Below are 8,685 nucleotides of genomic sequence, written 5' to 3'. Positions count from 1 at the left end.
AAAATTAAACACAGACACACAGAAATAAGAGTCCAAAAACTAAGAAAGTGGCCAACTTAATCATAGGGACAAGTCTGGAGTTGAATATTATATCCCAGAATTTAATCAGGAAAATTAAGCCAGAACAGAAGATAAAGTACATGAGACTGGTAGGTTCATGCACCTACCATTTGAACAGAATCCTAACCTGTTTCCTGTTTTTAAGCAAAGTTCCTTGGCATTTCTTTGATTTAAGTTAAAAAAACTGGTTTTCTTAATAGTACCAAGTGAACTTGCCACTGAAAGTAGTTAGACTATTTTAAAAAATTGTGTGATCAATACAATGTAGGGGGGAAAGAAATGGAAGACAACTATAGACACCAGAGATAGGGTGAGAAGAGGTTGGGAAAGGACAGAGGGTCAGAAAGAGGAGTGAAAAAAAATTCTAGGAACTAGAAATGGAAAATTTTTTATAATAATATGCATGATTAAGTCACTATGCAGTATATTCTGGATGGGAAATCATTTTGTATGTTGTAATGATGCTTAACAAAAAAAAAGTTTCAGAAAAAAATAATCTATTCAATGACTGCAGTAAGATATATAGCTCCAGCTAGGTGCTACTTTATAGGATGCCTAAAGTTAGACTTGTGTTCATGGAAATGTATATATCAGCTGTGTTTGCTATGAAAATATTTAAATTAATTAAGATCTTCAGTAATTCAATAAAATGTGGGGAGGAAACAGTATAGAAAGTAAACATGGATACCAGAGACAGTGTGGGAAGAGAGAGGGAAATGGCAGAGGGTAAGAGATAGGGAATCAAGGATGGGGGGAAGAAAAAAAGCAAAACATACAGGAAACAAGAAATGGAAAATTATTTGTTGACAATAACATGTTTGTTGATGTGCTTGATTGAGACAATATACAGTGTACTCTGGATGGAAAATCTCATTTTGTATGCTGTAATGATGTACAGTGAATGAATGTAAATAAATACATTTAAATTAAAAAACTGGATATCATGTCTCTTATCTTGTATCAGTCTCAAACATCCCTTTTAAGCCCAATCAGATTCCAAATCTTAAGAAAGTCCCAAATAGATTCTACTCTTTGTTCAGAAACATGTGCTACAGGTAAAACTCATTTTACATTAATATTTCTGACATGTTGGGCTAGCCAGGTGGTGTGGTGGTAAGACATGGATATCACATGGCCAAGTATGCGGTCTAAGTTCTATATGTGGTGGCTTGGGAAATACACCAGGTGCATGTGTATATGTGCCCAAAATCCTGAGCAGAGAATGGAGAAGAGACTGCAGTTTGGCCATCCTCCTGGGGGCTGGGTGTGATTTCTCACTTTCCCTCTCTCTCTCCAGCGATTGCATATGCCCTGTAGCAAAAATAAATAAATAAATAAATAAATAAATAAATAAATAAAAATTCAGGCATGTTTATATTAAACTTTTCTTATACACATAAAATACAAATGGCTCATTCCCCACAAGTAGTTTCTTAACATTGTAGAGGATGCAGAGATAACCAAGACACAGAGTCTAGCTTCTCTGGGATGCCATTATTTGACCATTCCTTTCTTGTTTCTGTTCTCTGCATTAACTGGGCCATTTGTCACTTAGGTGTCAGTTTGTGTAAATCAAAAGCATAATTGCTAAACTACCCTAACAAGAATGGTATACTAGAATTCTCCCCACCCCCCAGGTTTGTGCTAGAGGGCCTGTGTGCTTGTCAGAGAGAGGCACACAGAGGAAAAGTGAGAAATCACCCTCCAAGTGATGGCCACATTGCAATCCTTTCTCCATCATTCTCCTCTCAGGATTTTGGGCATGCACATGCATGTGCACCTGGCATGATTTTCAAACCACTGGGCCTGGGACTCGAACTGTGGTTGGCAATGCGAGAGTTCATGACCTTAACCACCATGCCACCTGCTGGCCCACCAGAACAACTTACAACATGGAATGGAGTGAACCTAACTGCTTCCAAGTAAGGCTGCCAAGCAATTTTTCTTCTAGTCCATTTTCTGTGGATTGACGTAATATATTTTTGTAGCGAGTAAAATTAGTAACACATTCCTAATTTGCCTTAATTAATTTGCTTTAAAATTTTAATTACCAGACTGGCTCTGTAGACTGGTGGTTAAGGCAGCTGGATCCCATATAGCTAACTACATAGGCACAAGTCCCAGACTCAGTGACTTGAGAAACTCACTGGCCATGTGTACACGTGTGCCCAAAGTCCAGAAAGGAAGGGAAAGATGAAAGAGAAGGGACTGTAGCATGACCATTGCCCACTGAGTTGCTTTCTTGCTTTCCCCCTTCTTTGTCCCTCTGGTGAGAGCATGTATTCTCTAGCAAACAAATTAATAAAAATAAAATCTTAATTACCATGAAATTTTGGGAGGCTCTTCATCTTTTTCAAAATGCATTACTGAAATATTCAATGTATTATTTAAATACTGGAAAAAATAGAAAATAATTTAAATGTCATTAAGAAATACATAAAATTTAATACATGCATTTTAAAATAGAATGATTAATGTTAATCTATGTATATTAACAGTTAAATGTCATTAAGAAATACATAAAATTTAACACATGCATTTTTAAATAGAATGATTAACATTCATCTATGTATATTAACAGAAAAAAGTCCACATTATATATGGATTAAGAAAGTTACTTACTTTGAAAGTTGTTTACTGTCAAGAACTATGAAGTATGAGCAAGAATTTTTTGATATGTAAAACGAATGTTTGTAGAAAAATGTGTAAATAAATAAATAAGAAAGTTACAGAAGTCTTTTTTTTTTTTTGAGAGGTTTTTGCTATAGGGCATGTGCACCCACCAGAAAGACAGAGAGAGACAGAGAGACAGAAAGCGAGAAATTACCCCCCAGGGGGGATGGCCACACCACAATACCTCCTCCTCTGTTATCCTCTCAGGCAGGATCTTGGGCACACATGCCCGGCTTGAATTTAAGTCACTGGGTCTGGGACTCGAACCGTGGTCGACTACATGGGAGTCCAGTGACACAGCCATCACACCCCAGAAGTCACGTTTTTAAAGTTACAGAAACACAATTTCATAATAAATAAAATACACACCAGCCTAATAGGGATTGAGGATTAGGATTAGAAGTGCTACTAAGTGAAAGAGATTTTATTTGTAATGTTGGAATTTTCAGAGGTGGTACTATATTTTTATTTTAATTTTATCATCAAAAGAAATAAAAACACTGTGTAAAAAAGTGATTTTAAAATAAACTCAGGTGCTCAGAACTCTTCAGATGTTAAACAGTGTGGAAGAGCTGCCCCCTGGTGGAGCTTTTGGAAAAGTGTTTAAATGAATCCTCATATAATAAGTCGAATAATTCACTGTATGTTTGGTTCACAGTATTTTGAAGTGGCAATTTCAGTTATAGATCAACCTCTATATTTTTCTTTTTGTGAGAAAAAAGAAGACAACAAAGGTTCAGTGATTTACCCAAGCTCACTTACAGTTTTAGAAAGTCCTAACTCTAGACCAAGTCTTCTGATTGCTATCTGGAATTCTTTCAACTTAAACCATAAGTCAGTATTTGTTAAATAAACACTGAAATGTTTTAGAAAGACTTCAGGTGCTATACAATATACAGGATCAGATGGCTATAAGTCATTAAATAATAAATACAGAATGCTGACAATGTCACCAGCATCTTGCTGAGAGTTTAAGAAAGGTGACTAATGCTTTTATTGTGGAGTGGACTGTAGAATTTAATTTAGTCCACATATTAAGGAACAGCATTACTGTCAAGACAGCATCTAGTCAGTAATTAACTTAATGTAATAAGCTGGGTATTGAAGTGGAATGGGGACCAACTAGCATTGCCCCTGGAAACAAGTGACTCAGTTACCTATTTCAAGTGCATAACTACATTACAGACCAATTCATTTTTCCAGTCACGATTCAGCTGTCTGTAGATCTCTCTAGGCAGAAATGATCAGGGAATGAATAAATGAATAGAGCTTGGAGATAGGTTTTTGGTGATTCATTGGAAAACAAAAGGTTTGGGGATCTACTTCTGCTTGGGATGAAGCTGAGGATTCACTTTCACATTAATAAAAAACTAAATTGGATAACCTATAAAATAAACCTGTAAAATTTCAACTTTTCTTTAAATACCAGATAGTTAAGATCATAGGAACAAGTAATTTGAACCAAAAGAATAGACAGGAAGTTCTTAGGAGAACCAGGATGCTGACATTATTTTATTTGGAACAGGGAATGGAAGAAAGGTGAGGCTTTCATACAAGAGTGTAAGAATTCAACTAACATTTTTAAGGACTTGCTAAAGGACAAGCACAGGCTACTGTGACAGTACAGAACACCTGGAGTCACACACACAAAGGAAGTTTGCATTCACTTGCATCTACCTGCAGACTTCCCTGTGGACTTCAGTGGGTGCTCACAAGAAAGACTAAGGGAGGACCAGCAGATGGCATAATGATTGTCACTGCACTCCCACGTAGTCAACCATGGTTTGAGTCCCGGACCCAGCAGCTTGAACTCACGCCAGGTGCATGTGCATACGTGCCCAAGATCCTGAGAGAACGGAGGAGAAGGGATTGCAGTGGGCCATCTCCCCTGGGTGGTGATTTCTCACTTTCTGTCTCTGTCTCTCTCTGTCTTTCTGGGGAGTGCATACGCCCTGTAACAAAAACTCTCTTCAAAGAAAAAGAAAAAAAAAAAAAGGAAAAGAGAAAGACTAAGAGCAGGCATAAGATCAGAAAAGCCTTGCTAGGAAGTGCAGGCCTGGTGGACTATTTTGCCCTTTTAATAAAGCCTTAAACTGCTGGGGCAAAAACAGCAAAGTTTGCTTTCCCCAGGATGCAGATGACCCACTGCTGTTAGGGAAAAGAGAACGGAAAATAAATAAAGGAGTAAATCTTCCTCTAGAGAAGGTATAGGAAACTGTCCAAGGCCTACACCACTAGAAGTCTACCACTAGAGAAGAAAGAATCATCATGAAAGCCTCACTAGTAGGGCCCAGGGACACGAGGGCTGCCTAAGACTGACTGAGTGGAAACAACAGAGTTATGATGACCGTGGCAACAATAAAATTCTAGCCCAGTTAAACTCCTGACAAACTTACCAATGGCCTACACTAACTGCCTAGTTGTGGAAAAGGTATGCCCACTTTCATGCATAAATATTTACCTCAGTCACATTGTTCATTAATGTTGGATATCTATCCAGAAACTATGTGACACACACACACATAACAAAACAAAAACAAGGAAAAGAAAACACTGTCAAGACACGAAATACAGAACCAGACTCACGAGTAGTATGTTAAAAATCTAGTGGAAAAGGTGGACTATATGCACAAGTAGATAGGGAATGTCAGCAGAGAGATGGACATTAAAAAAATAAAAGTCAAATAGAAATGCTCTAAAAGATAGAAAAAGAACAGAGATGAAGATTGTTTCATGATAGGACTCAGTAAGCTTGAATATAGGTCAAAATAAATTATCCAAACTGGGACCAGCAGATGGTATAATGGTTACATAGCTGGACTCGCAATGTAGTCGATCTCGGTTCAAGTCACGGACCTAGCGGCTTACAATTTGCACCAGGTACATGACCGAAATCCTGAAAGAGGAAAGAAGGAAAAGGGATTAATGGCATGGCCATCCTGCCTGGGAGGTGAATTCTCGCTGTCTCTGTCTCTCCAGCAAGTACATGTTCCCTATACCAAAAATCTCTCAAAAAAATAAAAACTTCAGATAAAGTGTAAAAAAAAAGTAAAATAAATAAATTATCCAAACTGAAAAACAGAGATGAGTAGAAAGTAAATATAAGAGGATCCAGGAGCTTTCGCACAAGTTTGCACTGTCCAACATGTGTATAACTGGAATCCCAGAATGAGAGAACAGGAATTAAAGTGAAAATGGGGCTGGGAATAATTCGTTTTATTCCTTCTTTTAAGTGTATTTATTTATTTCCTCTAAGAGAGGGCAAGAAAGCATCCCCAACAAGTTTCTAACAATATAGTCCACCCCAGTCTTCAGCCAGCCCTGGATCATAGGCACATTCATGCCCAGCATACTCAGGGGAGGTCTCCAGGAAACTTCCCATGTAGAATCGCCTTGCAGAGCACTGCATTTTACCACTGTGCTACACTCTGGCCCTTTATTCCTTCTTTCCAGTGCAATGCCTTACTTTTTCCTCAGCTGTGCTTCATGTCTTTTAAGAGCATAGGTTCCTTGGTGCCACTTGTTAAAAAAGAGTAAACTTCAAGTTTGGGGCACAGTGAGAATAGTTGCTTGATTTTGTGAATAAGGGATAGGATCTGTGGTGTCTAATTACTGCAATCTATTCTAAAGTAAACCCTTTAACATTTTTGAAAATAGTTTGTGTTAAAATAGTTAATGGAGTGTCAATACAGCAAACTTGTTTTTCTTTCACACAGTGATGTATCTTACAATGAATCTTCAATTTGATGAAATACTAACACTATTTTAAAAATATTACAAAAAGAAAATGCAGAAAATCACACAAAGATTACAAGGCTTCATACATTGTAGGGCAACACGTTGTCTTATAATGTTGCAATAATAGCGTAATAACCTATTATTATAAGCAAAGATCCCCTAACACCACCCAACTTATACAACTTTGCCAGCTACCCCAAAATCCCCTTTATGTGCTTTTTCCTAAATATCATTGCTGTCCCTCTCTAGAGAAAACCACTATTCTTCTTTCATTATACTTATCACTTCCTTTACATCCATACTATTTTATCACCAAAATGTGTACCTGTAAATAATGCAGTTCAGTTTTACCTATTTCTTAACACACAGTTCCCCTCCTCATCTCTTTCAATTTACACTGAAAATCAGGGGGCCAGCAGATGGTGTAATGGTTATGTTGCTGGACTCCCACATAGTCAATCAGTTTGAGTCCTAGACCTGGCAGCTTAAAACTCATGCCAGGTGCATGTGTATGTGTGCCCAAAATCCCAAAAGGAGAAGGGAGAAGGGATTGCAGCATGGTCATCCCCCTGGGGGGGGCAAACTTTTACTTTCTGTTTGTCTTTGTCTCTCTGGCAAACATACATACCCTACAGCAAAAATCTCTTAAAAGGAAAAAATCATGGTAATTTACCCTGTGATATCTCAGGTCTGGATTTTGATACCTTTAATCTAGTGTCTATAGTCTGGATTTCACTCATTGTATACTCATGCTTCAACTGAACACATTTCTTTGCTGCTTCTCTTGCACCTTGGCAGGCAGCTGGACTCAGAGGCAATGGTTAAGTTATCTCTAATCCTTTGGCAAAACTATAGGTGATGTAGAGTTCTTTCATTAGGAGGCATAAAATGCCCAGTTGTCTGTTTTGTGATGTTAACAGTTGTTGATTCCAGTGGTACTGTTCATAAAGACAGAAAAAAAATCCATTTCTCTCATTATTCCCTAGTTCTCAAGATGACGAGTTAATCCTCTATCACCTTCCAATGGAGACCATTTTAAATATGTTTATGAGTTTTGATAGATAGCAAATTATATTTTTTTGAAGATCAAGTTTTTTATCTTTGTTTGGTGACAGCTCTTTTAAAATGGCTCCCGAATCCTTTAGAAATGACATAGTAGCCTTTGATGACATCAATGTCTGTCAAGATGTCCCAGGCTTATTTTTCACATTTCCTGCCTCAGGCTATTTTCTCAAGAAGTCTGGGTTTCTTCCAGTGAAAACTGGTACTTTAAAAATCACAAGCTGATATGCCAGAGATCCTGGCAGTTATATATTTAAACTGGACATATCACTATAAACTCATGAATATGTATATATGCATACATGCATATATTCAACATACTCATGAGTTTATACCAGAATGTCCAATTAAATTTGTAACAGTCAAGATATTAAAACTTTTTTTTTTTTTTTTACCTATTCTGTATTCTATCTTAATCTCCTTTTCCCCCTCATACTAAGAACCTGGCCACACTGCAATCCCTTCTCCTCCATTCTCCTCTTGGGATCTTAGGCACGCAAGCACACACGCCCAGTGTGAATTTAAGCCACTGGGTCAGGGACTTGAACTGAGGTGGGCTACATGGGAGTCCAGTGACATAGACATTATGCCAACTACTGGTCTCCCCTGGTTCTTATGAAAACTGGGAATGCATCAAAATATTCCATAAATACCTATTATTCCATCCCACATTATACACACAAAGTCCCAAAATAAAACTATCAGACTAAACCAAGTGCTTTTGTATACGCTTTTGTATACTATACTTTCCCTTTTAGCTCTCAGTATTATTTGTACAAGTAATTATGCTTAATGCTCACTTCCAGACTTTCTGTCATTTCTCTAGTTGTTTTGGTTATCTAAAACTCATTTAAAAAAAATATACTCCTGAGAAATCAATTATGGAAACAGTATGTCCCAAATTTTTATATCAGATATAAAAATCTCAGCTCACATTTTTGAGCATCTTAAACACGTTACTCCTTTTTTTTTCATGTATGAAGTAAAACTGTGGAAGAATTTAATCATCATTTGATTGTTTTCTTATGTCAGTTGTTGTTTGCCTACCCAAAGGATATTTTTCTTTCTTGAAAATATTTATATCTTGAAATTTGCTGTTCTGGGTCAACATTAGGTAAAGAGTACAAGAGTACTACTTCATGTTAATTTTTT

This window comes from Tupaia chinensis, unplaced genomic scaffold, assembly GCF_000334495.1.
Source record: "Tupaia chinensis unplaced genomic scaffold, TupChi_1.0 Scaffold000532_1, whole genome shotgun sequence".
Lineage (NCBI taxonomy): Eukaryota > Metazoa > Chordata > Mammalia > Scandentia > Tupaiidae > Tupaia > Tupaia belangeri.
This window is presented reverse-complemented; position numbering follows the sequence as displayed.